The 18,547-nt window shown below is 43.6% G+C and overlaps 1 long non-coding RNA gene across 1 annotated transcript in view; it reads right to left on the bottom strand.

Moving 5' to 3' along the window:
* Positions 1 to 17,438, bottom strand: part of LOC309825189 — a 57,391-nt gene extending 39,953 nt beyond the window's left edge. The window contains exons 1-2 of the long non-coding RNA XR_014297004.1: positions 17,297 to 17,438; positions 12,742 to 12,816 (exon numbers count right to left, since the gene is read on the bottom strand). This is a non-coding gene — a long non-coding RNA (uncharacterized lncRNA). The remainder of the gene's footprint in view (positions 1 to 12,741; positions 12,817 to 17,296) is intronic.
* Between the last annotated feature and the right edge of the window lie 1,109 nt (positions 17,439 to 18,547).

The raw sequence follows: 18,547 nt of genomic DNA, 5'->3' as shown, positions 1-18,547 counted from the left end.
AATGTCCAGAATAGGCAAATCTATAATGATAGAAAGTAGATTAGTGGTTGGTTAGGGCTAGGGAGAATAGGGACATTGTGCAGGGGCCGGCGGTTGGGAGCAGTGATAGCTAAAGGATATGGAATTTCTTTTTGAGGTGATGAAAATATTCTAAAATTGACTGTAGTGATGTTTGTACATACCTGTGGATACACTAAAAAATGTACTTTATTGGGTAAATTCTATGGTATGTAAACTATATCTCAATAAAGCTGTTATAAAAAAAAAGACTGAGTAACAGTCTACAACATATCCAACCAGTACTCCTCAAAACTTTCAAGGCCACCAAATACAAGAAAAGTCTGAGAAACTGTCACAAAGCAGGAGAGGCTAAAGAGACATATGTGGTATCCTGGATGGGATTCTGGAACAGGAATGACACAATATGGGAAAAACTTTCTACAGAAATTATGCTGTGTAATTAATAGTAATGTAATGTGCCAATGCTGGTTCTTTATTTGGAATCAGTATAATCATGCAAGACGTTAGCAACAGGTAGGAGACTTCCAGGAAGATGGTGGAAGAGTAAGACGCGGAGATCACCTTCCTCCCCACAGATACACCGGAAATACATCTACACGTGGAACAACTCCTACAGAACACCTACTGAACGCTGGCAGAAGACCTCAGACCTCCCCAAAGGCAAGAAAGTCCCCACGTACCTGGGTAGGGCAAAAGAAAAAAGAACAAACAGAGACAAAAGGATAGGGACGGTACTTGCACCAGTGGGAGGGAGCTGTGAAGGAGGAAAGGTTTCCACACACTAGGAAGGCCCTTCGCGGGCGGAGACTGCGGGTGGCGGAGAGAGGAAGCTTTGGAGCCGCGGAGGAGAACGCAGCAACAGGGGTGCGGAGGGCAAAGCGGCGAGATTCCCGCACAGAGGATCAGGGCCAACCGGCACTCACCAGCCCAAGAAGGTTGTCTGCTCACCCGCCGGGGCGAGCGGGGCTGGGAGCTGAGGCTCGGGCTTCGGTCGGAGCGCAGGGAGAGGACTGGGGTTGGCGGCGTGAACACAGCCTGCAGGGGATTAGTGCGCCACAGCTGGCCGGGAGGGAGTCCGGGGAAAAGTCTGGACCTGCCGAAGAGGCAAGAGACTTTTTCTTCCCTCTTTGTTTCCTGGTGCGCGAGGAGAGGGGATTGGAAGTGCAGCTTAAAGTAGCTCCAGAGACGGGCGCGAGCCGCGGCTAAAAGCGCGGGCCCCAGAGACGGGCATGAGACGCTAAGGCTGCTGCTGCCGCCACCAAGAAGCCTGTGTGTGAGCACAGGTCACTCTCCACACCCCGCTTCCGGGGAGCCTGTGCAGCCCGCCACTGCCAGGGTCCCGGGATCCAGGGACAACTCCCCCGGGAGAGCGCACGGTGCGCCTCGGGCTGCTGCAGCGTCATGCCGGTCTCTGCCGCCGCGGGCTAGCCCCCCACTCCGTGCCCCTCCCTCCCCCCGGCCTGAGTGAGCCAGAGTCCCCGAAGCAGCGGCTCCTTTAACCCCGTCCTGTCTGAGTGAAGAACAGACGCCCTCCAGCGACCTACACACAGAGGCGGGGCCAAATCCAGAGCTGAGCCCCTGGGAGCTGTGAGAACAAAGAAGAGAAAGGGAATTCTCTCCCAGCAGCATCAGAAGCAGCGGATTAAAGCTCCACAATCAAATTGATGTACCCTGCATCTGTGGAATACATGAATAGACAATGAATCATCCCAAATTGAGGAGGTGGACTTTGAGAGCAAGATTTATGATTTTTTCCCCTTTTCCTCTTTTTGTGAGTGTGTATGTGTATGCTTCTGTGTGAGATTATGTCTGTATAGCTTTGCTTCCACCATTTGTCCTAGGGTTCTATCCATCTGTTTTGTTTCTGTTTTTTAATTGTTTTCTTTTTTTTCCTCTTAATAATTATTTTTTTATTTTAATAACTTTATTATATCTTATCTTATTTTATTTTACTTTATCTTCTTTCTTTTTTTCCTTCCTTCCTTCCTTCCTTCCTCCCTCCCTCCCTCCCTCCTTTCTTCCCTCCTTTCTTTCTTTCTTTTTCTTTCTTTCTTTCTTTCTTTCTTCTTCTACTAATTCTTTCTTTCTACTTTTTCTCCCTTTTTATTCTGAGCAGTGTGGACGAAAGGCTCTTGGTGCTGCAGCCAGGAGTCAGTGCTGTTCCTCTGAGGTGGGAGAGCCAACTTCAGGACACTGGTCCACATGAGACCTCCCAGCTCCACATAATATCAAACGGCAAAAATCTCCCAGAGATCTCCATCTCAACACCAGCACCCAGCTTCACTCAACGACCAGCAAGCTACAGTGCTGGACATCCTATGCCAAACAACTAGCAAGACAGGAACACAACCCCACCCATTAGCAGAGAGGCTGCCTAAAATCATATGTCCACAGACACCCCAAAACACACCACCAGACGTGGACCTGCCCACCAGAAAGACAAGATCCAGCCTCATCCACCAGAACACAGGCACTAGCCCCTCCACCAGGAAGCCTACACAACCCACTGAACCAACCTTAGCCACTGGGGACAGACACCAAAAACAATGGGAACTACGAACCTGCAGACTGCAAAAAGGAGACCCCAAACACAGTAAGATAAGCAAAATGAGAAGACAGAAAAACACATAGCAGATGAAGGAGCAAGATAAAAACCCACCAGACCTAACAAATGAAGAGGAAATAGGCAGTCTACCTGAAAAAGAATTCAGAATAATGATAGTAAAGATGATCCAAAATCTTGGAAATAGAACAGACAAAATGCAAGAAACATTTAACAAGGACCTAGAAGAACTAAAGATGAAACAAACAATGATGAATAACACAATAAATGAAATGAAAAATACTCTAGATGGGATCACTAGCAGAATAACTGAGGCAGAAGAACAGATAAGTGACCTGGAAGATAAAATAGTGGAAATAGCTACTGCAGAGCAGAATAAAGAAAAAAGAATGAAAAGAACTGAGGACAGTCTCAGAGATCTCTGGGACAACATTAAACGCACCAACATTTGAATTATAGGGGTTCCAGAAGAAGAGAAAAAGAAAGGGACTGAGAAAATATTTGAAGAGATTATATTTGAAAACTTCCCTAATATGGGAAAGGAAATAGTTAATCAAGTCCAGGAAGCACAGAGAGTCCCATACAGGATAAATCCAAGGAGAAATACGCCAAGACACATATTAATCAAACTGTCAAAAATTAAATACAAAGAAAACATATTAAAAGCAGCACGGGAAAAACAACAAATAACACACAAGGGAATCCCCATAAGGTTAACAGCTGATCTTTCAGCAGAAACTCTGCAAGCCAGAAGGGACTGGCAGGACATATTTAAAGTGATGAAGGAGAAAAACCTGCAACCAAGATTACTCTACCCAGCAAGGATCTCATTCAGATTTGATGGAGAAATTAAAACCTTTACAGACAAGCAAAAGCTGAGAGAGTTCAGCACCACCAAACCAGCTCTACAACAACTGCTAAAGGAACTTCTCTAGGCAAGAAACACTAGAGAAGGAAAACACCTACAATAACAAACCCAAAACAATGAAGAAAATGGGAATAGGAACATACATATCGATAATTACCTTAAATGTAAATGGACTAAATGCTCCCACCAAAAGACACAGATTGGCTGAATGGATACAAAAACAAGACCCATATGTTTGCTGTCTACAAGAGACCCACTTCAGACCTAGAGACACATACAGACTGAAAGTAAGAGGATAGAAAACGATATTTCATGTAAATGGAAACCAAAGAAAGCTGGAGTAGCAATTCTCATATCAGACAAAATAGACTTTATAATAAAGACTATTGGGAGAGACAAAGAAGGACACTACATAATGATCAAGGGATCGATCCAAGAAGAAGATATAACAATTGTAAATATTTATGCGCCCAACATAGGGGCACCTCAATACATAAGGCAAATACTAACAGCCATAAAAGGGGAAATCGACAGTAACACATTCATAGTAGGGGACTTTAACACCCCACTTTCACCAATGGACAGATCATCCAAAATGAAAATGAATAAGGAAACACAAGCTTTAAATGATACATTAAACAAGATGGACTTAATTGATATTTATACGACATTCCATCCAAAAACAACGGAATACACATTTTTCTCAAGTGCTCATGGAACATTCTCCAGGATAGATCATATCTTGGGTCATAAATCAAGCCTTGGTAAATTTAAGAAAATTGAAATTGTATCAAGTATCTTTTCTGACCACAACGCTATGAGACCAGATATCAATTACAGGAAAAGATATGTAAAAAATACAAACACATGGAGGCTAAACCATACACTACTTAATAACAAAGTGATCACTGAAGAAATCAAAGAGGAAATAAAAAAATACCTAGAAACAAATGCCAATGGAGACATGACGACCCAAATTCTATGGGATGCAGCAAAAGCAGTTCTAAGGGGGAAGTTTATAGCAATACAATCCTACATTAAGAAACAGGAAACATCTCGAATAAACAAGCTAACCTTGCACCTAAAGCAATTAGAGAACGAACAAAAAAGCCCCAAAGTTAGCAGAAGGAAAGAAATTATAAAAATCAGATCAGAAATAAATGAAAAAGAAATGAAGGAAACGATAGCACAGATCAATAAAACTAAAAGCTGGTTCTTTGAGAAGATAAGCAACAGGTAAAGCTGGATGAAGGGGGGCTTCCCTGGTGGCGCAGTGGTTGAGAGTCCGCCTGCCGATGCAGGGGACGCGGGTTCGTGCTCCGGTCTGGGAAGATCCCACATGTCGCGGAGCGGCTGGGCCCGTAAGCCATGGCCGCTGGGCCTACACATCCGGAGCCTGTGCTCCGCAGCGGGAGAGGCCACAGCAGTGAGAGGCCCGCATACCAAAAAAAAAAAGAAAGAAAGAAAAACTGGATGAGGGGTATATAGGAACTCTCTGTACTATCTTTGCAATTTTTCTGTAAATCTAAAAATATTTTAAAATAAAATATTTATTTACATTTTAAAAAAGAATTACTACCCTAGATCAGTGTCTCCCAACTTCTCAATTCTAGGAATTAGCTTAAGATGACAGAATTTACTATGACCCTTCTTTGTGGAGAGGTCAATGAAAAATAATGCTTTTTAGGGGGAGAATCCTGTTGGGAAGGACAGGGGGAGGAGGCATCACGCCATTGGACATCCTTAAAAAGGGGAGAAGTAGAAAACAATGTGGCAAAGTTTGGTAGCTAATTCTGGTGGCCAGACAAATACCCACAAATACTAGTAGGTTAGAGGAGAATGACTTGAGAAGAGGGAGGGGAAGAGTTTCAAGGTGAAGGGGACCAGGTAGGGATGTTGGATAGGATCTTCCCTAAACAATCTCTGTGCAGGAAAGCCTAAACGTACAAAGAAAGCACAGGCCCCTTAACATTCCTCTGCAGGTCTCAACTTGTAATTTTTCTCTCCGCCAGACAATTCTTCACAAGTGTCCACTCCTCACAAAGCAGGAGAGGAGAGGCCGACAACCACAGACATCTTTTCTCCTGATATTTCTCGTTGGGTTAGTGTCCCTGCCAGTCATACGTACTTTGGGAAATATTTTAGGACACAGTCTTATAAGAATATCTTACAAACATAGACTCCATTGCCAAAACAAGCAAATGTTCAGAATGTAGGACTCTAATAAAAATAACAAGACAAGAATATGATGAGACTATAGAAAGGAAATCACTTGAAAGACATTTTATTGGACATATGCTCTAAATTGTGTCCTCAGTCAGGAGCTGGGGATGAGAGACAAAGGCACTTGCTACTGACCACCGAGAAACTCCCAGTCAAGGTGAATGTGTATGTGAGATGTGTATGTGAGGTAAGGCAGGCAAGAAAGGATGCAAGAGGGAGGAGATGGGGGATGTATGTCTATGTATAGCTGATTCACTATGTTATAAAGCAGAAACTAACATACCATTGTAAAGCAATTATACTCCAATAAAGATGTTAAATAAATAAATAAATAAATAAATATTTTAGGCTTTAGGGAAAAATAGCAAGAAAGATAAAGGGGGGAAAGGCCACAGTACAAGGCCAAAAGGCTAAAAATATAGATCTAAGCCAACCTCTCATCTCTCTTGCAGAAACTCAGCTCATAAAAACAAACCCCCTACCCACGGGAGTACTGAATGTAGAGGAAACATGGGAAGCAATAAATGCTAGCTAACACTCATTGAGCGTTTACTGTTCACCTGTCAGAGCCATGCCAGGAACCTGACGGGCATCAGGTCGCCGAATCTCACAGCTTCTCAGGGAGCTACTTTTTTAATCCCCATTTCCCAAATTGTGAAATTATGACATAAAGAGGTTAAGTGACTTGCCCGAGGACACACAGATAGCAAATACTGGAACCTAGGAAGTTTTCTCCATATCCACGTGCTTAAACTCTTCAGGACTGCCTGGGCTAAAATAAACAGATGATTTCCTTGTTTTAAAGTAAAACGTTGCACGGGAATGAAAAAAAGAAAAAAAAAGATCTAAGTCCTCCATCCTGAAATCCATCCTTAAAACCAGGGTCAGCCTCAGATGATGAAGGAAGACAGAAGCAGGAGGAAAAAAGAAGTGGTAAATGCACAAGGGTTAGCCACACTCCGGGGAGACACGGCTCTTCTACAAGAGGAAGGAGGAAGCAGCCTTCACTTTGAGTTAGCACTTCCCGGGCCAAATATTGATCCGGTGAGACAGTGACACAGCAGAATGAGTTAAGAAACGTGTACTCAGAGTCATTATTGCCTCAGAATAACATACACACCCAGCTAGTGGGCATCTGAAGGGCAGGTAGGGGTGGGGAGTGCATAGAAACAGTTTCCCAGGGATAGTAAAAGAGGGGAGAGATGCCTGTTGAACAATCGCAAGGAATCAGAGCAGTCTTTGTTAGAGCTGGAGATCAAGACTCCTTTGGGCATAAGTCCCTTAGCTGCATCACTGCGTGGATCTCCCGGTTAGGGACATATATGAATGTTTAGAGGTTTTGAACATATTATACACAATATGCAGAAACAGACCCATTTATAGGAATGCGTGGAATTGTCTTGGCCATATTTCTGGTGCCAGAAGGTAATATAATCAAAGTAGGAGTTAGTGTAGCACCTGAGACACATTCCAAGAGCTGTCTTTCAGTTTGGTGTCACCCAGACATTTGGGGATAAGGGGGCGCTTTTCTATCCATATACTCAACTTCCAGACCTCAAATCTCTCCATCTTATCCCATTGTCCCCATTCTAAGATCAAAATTGGCTCTTATTTGTCACTTTTGCCGTTGTTGATGTGGCTTCATATAACTTAATCTGAATATATGAATTTTAAGAAATTATATATGAGGTGTGAATATCTTGGCATGGAGGGAATCCACTTGAAGAATCCTTTTATAAAGTCACATTTGCTTACATTTGCCAGTAAGAACTTCATGATAAATTTTCTTTCTTAAAGGCCTCCCTAGCATATCTATTATACACTCTGAATCAGAAAAATATGACTTCGAAGAAGCACATATGTTGTGTAAATTGTGAGCCACACCATTGTGGAGGTGGGATATGGGGGGAAGTGCGATTGGAAGCTGTTCAGGGAAGACATTATCTGGGGATCTAGTTACTGCTGTGGATTATAATTAATACCGACAGTCCTCAGCTTGTACCAGTTGCTAATGCTGAGTTCAGTTTTCAGTGGGAAAAGCATAGAACATTAGTGCTGGAGAGAAAACTAGGAAACATTTTATCTGCCTCTCTCACTTTACAGATGAAGAATCCAAAATCCAAAACGTTCAGTAGCTTACTGAAGATCATATGAAACTGCAAGTTTGGTAAACATCCCAAACGTTATAAACATTATAACATCACAAACATTATTAAATTTGGGCTTAGCCTATAAGCCCCAATCTACTGAGGACATGAAGTGGTTACAATAATTTCCTTCATTCTCAGCTACAGTCATGAAGGACATTAAATACTGTTACCCAGAAAAAAACAGGGTGGCAGCGGCTGGTACAGGTTTCATGCGGGCTGAAGTTTATAAAACTTAGAAGCCCCTCTGAAAGAAAAACAGTGCTAAGCTACGAGTTCAAAACCAGGCACCAAAAAAACCTATTTACTTAGAATGAAGAAACAAAACGCAAAACACAAAATTAGTGGATAAATATCACGTACATCACGAATAGAAAAAGAAGTCATATTTTTATTAATTAACTTCCTGACGTGGCTCTATAATAATTTTTCCTCTATATTTTTGGCTGCTTGCTCTTTGATGACTTCTTCACATGACAGTGATTTTGTCATATCTTATCCTCTAGAGGAAATAGAAAGATAATTCAGTCTTTCTTCTAGCATGGTTGGTCAAAATTTGCCTTTTGTTATTGATACTTTAGAAAAGCTTCTTCAGTCCCAGAAGTGATTACTGGTATTGTCATGGAAACTGTTAGGATCGTTGTCAAATCTGGGGAAATCTTCATCGTGTCTTTCAGACATATGAGATTTAAGCTTTGGAAGAACTTTCCACAGACTAGTTTCTGGCCCTGCACATCTGAAATATTTTTACTCTCTGTATACACATGTCCTCCCAGTCTTAGGCACCTTAGTGGGATACTGTCAGAAACACCCTTAACCCAGGCTAGAGGGAATCCATGGTTTACAGGCTGCACTCTGCTCCTCCACTCTTTCTGTCCCTCTACACGTGGCAAGGCGTCTATGGGGTCAAAGAAACATGCATATGTATACTCAAAGCCCATGCCTCCCACTTCCTGATCTTGCTACATGTATATGGCATCCTGGAATTTCTTGTTCAGACAGGGTCGACCTAGGCCTCTTCCTCTGTCCGTCCTCCCAAGGGCAGACTGTACCCTGGTGTAAATATTCCCAGGCCAACCTCAGCGCCATGGACAGAGCTCATGCAAATGAGGGACTCTAAACCTTAAACTTCGCCCGCTTTGTGGTAAATGTACCTCTATGTGGCACCCAGAGTCTCTGTGATAGCACCTTTTCATCTTGGCCCCAAGCCAGTGTGGAAGCTACTCGACCCACCAAAAGTACAGTCTATAAAAACCTCACCTCAGCATGGCAACCATGCAGGGGAAGCAGATAGAGAAAGTTCAGAGAGATAGAAATGTACATGGCTCTGAACACTGAAGTCTTCCTGGGTAACAATGTGAAAGCGGACAGCTTGCCTGTCTACCCTCCCGAACTGCCATGGCCCCATCTTGGCATCCCTCAGAGGGCAGCTCCATTGCCCTGTGGTGCCTGCATTGTCCCCATTTGGCAGAAGCTGGGCAACTTTTCCTTAAACCTATAACCCTTTCCCAGTCTCTTTCTCCTCCTTAAGCCCGTAAGATAACACATCGGGTACAAATCTCTCCTCGACCCCTCAGCAGCTCAGGACACTGGCAAGATGAACCCTCTGGCCACAGTTAATGAATAGCACACCTCTCCCTTCATGGATAATGCACTGAAGTAAGAGAGGGGAAGGAGTGTGGGAAAGCAGTGGTCAAGGAGGACTGTCCACCCTAGTCTAAAGTAAAAAGACTTTTTTTTTTTTTTTTTTTTTTTTTTTTGCGGTACGCGGGCCTCTCACTGTTGTGGCCTCTCCCGTTGCGGAGCACAGGCTCCGGACGCGCAGGCTCAGCGGCCATGGCTCGCGGGGCCTAGCCGCTCCGCGGCATGTGGGATCCTCCCGGATCGGGGCACGAACCCGTGTCCCCTGCATCGGCAGGAGGACTCTCAACCACTGCGCCACCAGGGAAGCCCTAAAAAGACTTTTTAAGACAAAGCTGATCCTTTGCGGGGGTGGGAGGGCGGGAAAGGCTCCCCTGCCCTGAGTATTGGTTGCCCAAGCAGCCACCCTCTTGCTTTCCTTCCCTTCTAATCCTTTGGCCCCTGTGACCATGCTTCCCTCCTACCACCACCCCATCTAATCCTCCTTATGACGTGACCTGGGCACCCCTCGGCAAACCACAAAGGGGTCTACGGCTTTTTCCAGCTTACACCCCTTGGTGCCTCACACACGTCTCCACCTGGTGACTTCAGGACCTCTAGCTCTTTCTCCTGATGCTCTGAGGTCCAACTTTTGGGCACTGTTATTCACATTCAGGTGTATGAGATTAATAGCATCCCCTGTCTTAAGATGTGTCTTTAAATAGACGACGAAGTCTTAAGCAAAACATTCAAAGTCAACGAGCTTTAATAAAATGTCTAATATCTAGTTAGAAAAACTCCTAGGCATCTTAAAATAGAGTATTGCATTTAATTATCAGAGCCCCCTGTAATGGAAAGAAATAAAGAAACCACAAGCTTTGGGGGTAATTTAGCCAGGTGAGGGGGGATTTGGGAGGGGGCTGGGTGTCTTGTTGCAAAGGTCAGAAGAGGAGGGGACAAGCTGTCACTGGCCTGGATCCTGGCTGGCTGGTTCCTCTCTTCACACACACACGCACACACGCACAGCACAAATGCCTTTGGGGGTTCGCGGGGGAGGGGGGCTACTGACATCTAGCTTAAGCCCAAGCCTCTCATTTCGCATTCCCTGCACCGTGAGGGGCCGCCAAGTGTGCGCAGGGGATTGGGAGGGGCATCTGGAAGGAGAAGGACAAATTTAAAAAGGAAGATTTACGAGGCCATGAAGATGTTTCTCCCAGACTCTGGAGTGCAGGAGTATGACTTATTTATTTTATTTTCATTTGTAACCAAAACCTTCCCCTGACTCCCATTGGCCCTAGCTGAGAGGGGAGAGAGGGCCGGCCCGTCAGGCGTTGATCACCGGGCCAACGGGAGACTGTGTGGCGTGATGCTGACGCAGCCCACTGACAAGCCAGAGAGAGGCCCAGGGGAGCAGCTCTGAGCCGAGCAGCCAGAGCCGGGCAGGTAGGGAGCTGACAGCTGGGGAATTGCTAAGACGCGCCGGGCTGACGGGGGCAGGCTGGTGAGACAGTGGACTCGGAGCAGGTGTGATTCTGCGATGCACAAACACTGTTGTTTACCAGCTTTCCTTGGCATCTGCTCTACCTCCTTGGCTCCATCAAGCTCACCATGTTTTCAATTTCCTCTCCCCTTTCCCCCAAACCTACATGATCACCCCATCAGTCCCCTCATCTCTATTCTGAAATGTTTGTCTCCCTCGCTCCTTTTGGGAGAAGAAAGGGAGCAGATGAATACACATTAATAACATCAAAATATCAATTAGTGGTCAGCTGAATAGGAACAGTCTCTGCTGGCCTCAAGGCAAACTATTGAATTGAGAGCTGCAGAGCCAGAAGAGAGAATAGGCTGGGGATTAAGGGGTGTCCACACAGGGGACTTGTGGGGCAAAGGCCCAAGGTTCGTGAGTTACTGAAGGCTTGAGGACTGCCTGATCCACAATTCCTGGAGGGAAGCATCCCAGGGAAAAGGGGAGCTGTGTCCCCAGGCTGGAGTTCTCTCTTAAGAAAATGGAAGTTGGGAGGCAAAGGGAGAGCCAGACTTCAAACCTATGGATAAGTCCTGAATCCTCTTCAGGACAGTGACCCCTACATTTTCATTCCCACACCCATCTATTGAGGATCACAGAATCCCTTGCAAAGGCACCCCGTGTAGGAAAATCCATCATCCTTGCACACAAAACTAACAAAAACAAAACAAAACTTTACTAATCAGGCCGCACTTACCCATCTTGCCTGTGACTTTTCTGGATGATGTTCAAAACAGTGTGAAACCCATGCTGACACCTCTCTTGTCACTGAACATAACCACCCAGTTCTCTTACACCAGACAAGGCAATATCATAATTTTCACCTATTAAATGAATAGGACAGGCACTGCTGGTCTGATGCCTGGATTACTCAGACTGATTTGAACCACAGCTGATTCTCAGCAGCCCAAGGTCACATGCTCCCTGCTCCCAAGGACCTGAAGGTCTCTGCCCCTCCACATCACTATTGAATAAAAGGTTATATCATTCCCAATCTACAGATGGAACGGTCAAGTCCTGTTTGGCTGGCAGTGACTCCATGAGTCTGTCTTTTCATCTGCTGTAGGGGAAGGGGTCCCACTGGAGTCACGTTGCGGCATTGTCGGAGGGCCTCCTATCTGAGCTACCGTTATGAAGCTGGCTCCACTCTGTCAGAAATTGGGAGCCTCGGAGCTTAGCTTCTAGTCCCAACTCTGACACCTGCTTCGTGTAGAAGAAGTCCTTAGGTCCAGGAGTCAGAAGGCCTGAGAATTACCACTTAGCAATCATGTTAATCATATCACTTAAAACCTTCCTGTGGTTTCCCACTGTCCTTATAAATCATAAGCCTTCTTCAGAACTCTGTATGCTCTGGTTATTGCTCATCTCTCTGACCTCATCCCACACCTCTCTCCCTCTCCCCCTTTACTTCCGAGACACACCAGCCTCTTTTCTGTTTCTGAAGTCACCCAGGCTTTGTTTATACTTTGTTGTCTTTGTACCTGTTGTCCCCTCTTGCCTATATTGTCCTAAAAGTACCTGGAGCCTACTAATCATTTGGTAGTCAACAAATACTGGATTACTCGATGGGCAGATTAAGCAGAAGTACAGGACAACAATAAAACAATAGCACCCCAAAAAAGGTTTTTTGGGGGAAATAATTTGAAATTTGATATGTTTTTTTAAAATCTAAGTAGTTAACCTGGGAAAGATAAGACTCTTGCATCTGTTCATTAATTCATTCATTCAGCAGATATTGATGGTACTTACGTGCCATCTGTCTCCTCTAACTTACAATTTAAGTTCCGTGAAGGCAGAGATCTTGTCTGTCTCAGACTCCATCAGCACACAGAAGGTGCTTGAGAAATGTCTGTTAAATAAATGAGTGAATTAATGAACAAATAGATGAATGTAATCTCAGACTAATCACTTAAACTTTCCAAGCCTCGGTTTTCTCACCTTTAAAGTATGACTAACACTAACATTCTTGTGTACTTCAAAGTATTGGAAGGAGTTGGAAACAAATACATGTATGAGACCCAGTTTCCTAAAATACAGAGCCTGAGGCAGGGATTAAGTACTGGTGCTTTATTTGGAAGGTACAATCCCAGGGCATCCAGAGTGAAGGCAAAAGGAAACGAGACAAGAAGAATGGGAAGGAATGGAAAGATGATGAGTTACCACATTGACCAGTGCTTCATGTGAAGCCACAAATGGTCACAACCAGTCATTTGACAGGCATATTCACAGGACCATGCAAGATATCTATGCAGAAACTATACCTCAAAGCAACCCATCAAGGAAAGATGAAACGCTGATGAATATTTGCCCACTGAAGAATTTACTGTCCAATACTTCCAGATTGCCCCATCCCTCCACCCCTTGAAATCACCCAGGAAGCCTACTCCTATGTCCTTTAGTGCGATATTTCACCCAAGTCTGAAAGTGTCTGGAAGAGCCAGAGTCCCCAAGCCTGTGGCAAGTTGTCCACAGTGGTGAAATCCTACAGCCCCACAGCTTCAGGAGGGGCAGCTGTTTAGAACACGGAGCTGAGAGTCCAGGCCATGGGGTGAGTGAGGATGAGAGAATCCAATGAGGATGAAAAGATACACATAAGGTATTTCTGATATAGTATCTGAAAGGGATTTGAACACTATAAAGTCCCAAACAATGACAGATGCTGTTGTTTTCTCGGTCTTTTAAAAAAAAATTCAGGGCTTCCCTGGTGGCGCAGTGGTTGAGAGTCCACCTGCCGATGCGGGGTACACGGGTTCGTGCCCCGGTCCAGGAAGATCCCACATGCCGCGGAGCGGCTGAGCCCGTGAGCCATGGCCGCTGAGCCTGCGCATTCAGAGCCTGTGCTCCGCAACGGGAGAGGCCACAACAGTGAGAGGCCCGCATACCGCAAAAAAAAAAAAAAAAAATTCAAGTGTGTTTTCACCTCATAGTCTCTGCACTTGTATAAGTTTGATAAGCTTTCAACCAAACTGTGCAAATGAAAAGAAGTCTCTCCTGTTTGCCCTGTTACTGTTGAAACACCCCTCTCTGAAATAAGCCACTACATCTCCTCATAAAAATCCTTCTGCCCAAAATAGAAACATAAATGTGTTCTGTTAAAGTGGGCTTTTTTTCTTATTATGTTTAGTTTCTATTAGTGAAAGAAAACACAGCAAATATGATCAATCCATATGGGAGATACTTTTCATGTAAACCTCTTGCCTCTTGATTCTCTCTCCATCACTCCTTTCTTACAACATCAGCTTCCTTGAGCCCATTCTTATGCTAGTATGTTGCCTACACTGTGATCAGTTTTAACAGACCTCCAAAATGCCTGTTAGCACACAGTCCATGTAATGGTCAGAACGGAAAGATTTCCTAACCTGAAATGCCTGCATTAGCAGTTACATAACTTGTTGACATGTAGCCCCTCATCAGGTTTTATCTACAAATCCAAGACCCTTACTATTTAGGGTCAGCCCGAACTGAGGTCAGCCCGAATTGAGGAGCCCTGTGTGTTTTGGATTTTGATTTTGTTCCAGAGCCCAGTAAAATGAAATTCCTTGCACGTAGTAGGATGCATGCACGTGCGCACGCACACACATATCTTATTCATTAAACAAGTGACTTTATACATTTGTTGTGACAATTAAATGAGGCACAGAATGTGAGTCTCTTAGCCCAGGGCCCAGTAAACAAGAGATAAAGTTTAGCTTTGATAGTAATTTGAGGGTGCTATTAGCTCCCCACCTTGTGCATCTAAATCAGGGGAAGGACATGCTTTTCTATCATGCCGTCTGCCTTCATTGGTTCAACCAGACCCAGGTTTACACATGTGTAATCCAGTGTAAAGCCTGTCTTTAAAAATCTGTGTAGCCACAGGGAATCTCACACTGGTCGTGGCATTTATGTTGCTCTGTGATACACTGTGTTTCTAAATGTGGTACTGTCAATTGATTCAACAGCATTTTATTGGACAATTTTACTGTTCTAGTGCCCCAAAGCTTTTTAAAGCAGGAACCAGTTTTTTAAATCAAATGGATAAAGTCGTTGCACTTGAAATAACAGCAGTACAAGTAATAGGGCCAGAAATTCCACTTGGGCTGTTTAATTATTTCCCTGGAAATTTTCCTAAAATTTAGGGGAAGAGCGACACCAACTTCCTAAGCCCTTTACCCGGTGTCACCCAGGCACCCAAGTCCACTTCCCTGAAGTTATTGCCAGGATCCAGGCCACATGGGAATTTGCTCATCTTCCTGGGAAGAGGTAGCCTGACTTCAGCTATTTCTCAAGTCCCTTTGACATCCAGTTGTATCTCCCCCATCACTGATGGAATAATGGATAATGAGTCATCATTTTAGACTATCCCTGCAAACTGTTGCTTGTATCTGTTTTGTAAGCTGCACATCACCTTAATTTTAGCACAAAGGAGCTCTCTACTGTCCAAATATAAACTGTTTTCTTATAGAAACACTGAAGTTAAAGAACTTTAAAAGTTAGCGTCATTAGTAGTAGAATATTCTAACCTTACATGCCTCCTGCTGTGATGCAGTATGGATCACTTTTGAAGAACCCTTGACATAGATGTTTAACCTGAATTGAACTAAGCCTTTGACCTAACTTCCAATTTACAAGACATATAGGAGATAGAGAGAAAAAAGTTAAATAACACCACAATAGAACAATAAGAAAAATTCAAAATGTGGGAAGCTGTGCAAGATAACTGGCCTAGTCTCTCAAAAACTGATGTCATGGAAAAAAAAAAAAAATAGGGGTGGAATCAGTTCCAGATTAAGAGACCAGAAACACCAAATGCAACGCATGACTTTGAATGAATCCTCATTTGAAAAATAACATACATAAAAGATATTTCAGGGACTATTGGGGAAATTTGAATTTAACTATTAGATGATATTAGAGAATTACTGTTCACGGTCCTAAATGTGACTATACCGAAGGGTGTTCTTCTTTTTAGGAGATGAGTACTGAAGTATTCAAATATAAAGTATTACATCCAAATGATTCGTAAAATATTAACAATTGTGCAATCTAGGTGGTTGGTATATGGGTAAATAATTGTACTATTCTTTCAATAATTTTGTATGTTTGAAAATTATCATGATAAAAGAATTTTTGAAATATTGGTTTTCTTGTGTGAACTTCTGAAGTTATTAACAATTTGGGCACTTGAGAATTCACATCTCTACTTCGGGAACTGGGGATTTGTGGGGGGAGGCCACTTAAAATCTGGCCACTATGCCCTGTTCGGTGCACTGTGTAATTTCTCAGTACTCTTGGTCACCATTTCAAAGGAAATATGTAATAATTATTCTTTATGTGTAATCTTTGCTAAGAGTTTAAAGAGCAAACAGATCAGGTACACAATAGTTCATGTATAGATGTATCTGGTTCATTATTTATTAGTCAGAGCCTATACAATTCTCCCTTACCTCCCCTGATCAAATATCATGTTTCCATACCCTTCCGTAATGCAGATTTCAAAGTCCTAGACTTGTTAAAACCAGGGTCATTTTTCTGCATTTCTCATAAGAAGATTAGTTTCTAAATCCAAGATGAAAGAATTTCTCAGCACAGTAATTGATAAAGAAAATACATCTTGGAACAAAATAGTTGGTTTAATCACTGGGGTAAGGAAAGGGACATTCATTTGATTGATGAAATAGAAAGGAGCCAGGCTTTGTTTAAATTGGCAAAGGCAGCATTATTTGGGGTTTCTGTGTCTTCCATGAGTCATAATATTCAAAGTTATTGCAATCACAAGTATATGAGGTCAACAGTGGTGCTATCACTCTTACTGCGCCTGCCCTTGGGTGTTATAACAAAACAGGGCACAAGTGCACATGAAATTATTTCATTCAGGGGCCAAAGTGGAACTAAAAACCAGGTTCTGAACAACTGAATAATTGAATATATGTTGAATTGTTCCTGTTTGGAGGATTTATTTCCCTGGAAAACACTTCAGTCTGCCACTTTCTATAAAGCACTCTTCTACTAGTAAAGTGAATTCCCACATTACAAGACCTCACCACTGACTCTTATCTAGGCCCCTCTTCTGAGACACCTCATCAAGAGAGTATTTTATTCACTTCTTTAAAACCTATAAAGAAAACTATGGCTATTCATTCCATCCATGTTTTCATTCTTCCATTTATTCTTTGGATTTATTAAATTCCCACTGGATGGCAAGCACTTCTAGTACTTAGAAGAGAGCAGACAGCGTAATCAAGATTCATCAAGATTCTTGCCGCCTGGAAGTTACACTCTAGTGGGAGAGTGGCAGCAGGTTAATAATGAAGAGCGAACAATGAAGAGTGGGAGTGAGGGGAACCTACCTTAGATATCGTGGGCCAGAAAGTCCTCCTGAGAAGGTGACCTTGGCATTAAGATGGTTGATCTCAGTTACCCATGTGGAGATCTGAGCAAGGGGATTCCAGGCAGAGGAACCAGTGAACGCAGTGGTCCTAGGACAGGAGCAAGCCTGGTGGACTTGAAGGACAGAAAGAAAGCCTGAGTTACTGGAGCATGGTGAATGACAGAGAGTGAAATGAAGTGTAGGTTTTGGTTAAGAGATTGGACTTTATTCTAATTTCATTGGGCAGCCGTTGGAGGGCTTGAAGCAGGAGAGCGGCATGATCTGATTGACACTTGAAAAGACCTCTCAGGCTAATGCTTTTGATCAGGGACGATCTCCTCACATTTAGCCCAAATTCCTCCTGCTGCAATTAATGCGCATTTTCTCTCCTCACAGTGAACAATGCTCCTTGATGCTGATATTAGTTCAGATGCCTGAGGAAGCATCAGATGGCTATATCAGGACCCCCAGAAGGCTGAAAGGAATGTAGTAAGAGGGCCAGGATGATGATCATCAACCTGAATTACAATCAGAAGCCACTGATAAAAAATAAAACCTGTTTCCTTCCCCACTGATGGTAGGGACAGTTCTTTCCTTGGCTCTCCTATAGTTGTCACATTCTCATTGATTCTCAAGCCCCACCTCCCCACCAAGCAATCCGTGGCAGCAGCAACATCAACATAGTGGAAGACTGTCTCTCGTATTCATGGTAGGGAACATAATTGTTGGTGTAAAAGAATATAAAAGTTGGGTGGATGGGACTTCCGGCGGACTCTCCTTAGCATAACAACAATTTAACTGGAGAAAATTACAAAAATTAAAGTAAAATCACTTAAAAGTCCCTGGAAATTATCTTAAGGGCATAGAGCAAAAGGAGGAATATTCATTCAAGATAATCTACTAAATTTCATAAGAACAACAAGCATCCATGGCATGTCAGCCATGACCTGCTCCTTTAACTCCCATAACCCGGGCATATGCAGCTAGGAAGATAGAGCCCTCCCCTTCCTGAAGTGCACAGTCTGGGCTATGATTTCACCCCAAGCATCCATGGCATGTCAGCCATGACCTGCTCCTTTAACTCCCATACCCTGGGCATACGCAGCTAGGAAGACAGAGCCCTCCCCTTCCTGAAGTGCACAGTCTGGGCTATCATTTCGCCCCAAGAGTGGCATGTTGCCAGTAATAGTTCTCATTCCCCCACTCCACCCCAACCTAGTGTTACAGAAGC

The sequence above is a fragment of the Grampus griseus genome (genome assembly GCF_964374135.1).
Source record: "Grampus griseus genome assembly, chromosome: 7".
Classification (NCBI taxonomy): domain Eukaryota; kingdom Metazoa; phylum Chordata; class Mammalia; order Artiodactyla; family Delphinidae; genus Grampus; species Grampus griseus.
Note: the sequence above shows the minus strand (reverse complement) of the source record. Positions and strands in the feature narration are given on the sequence as shown.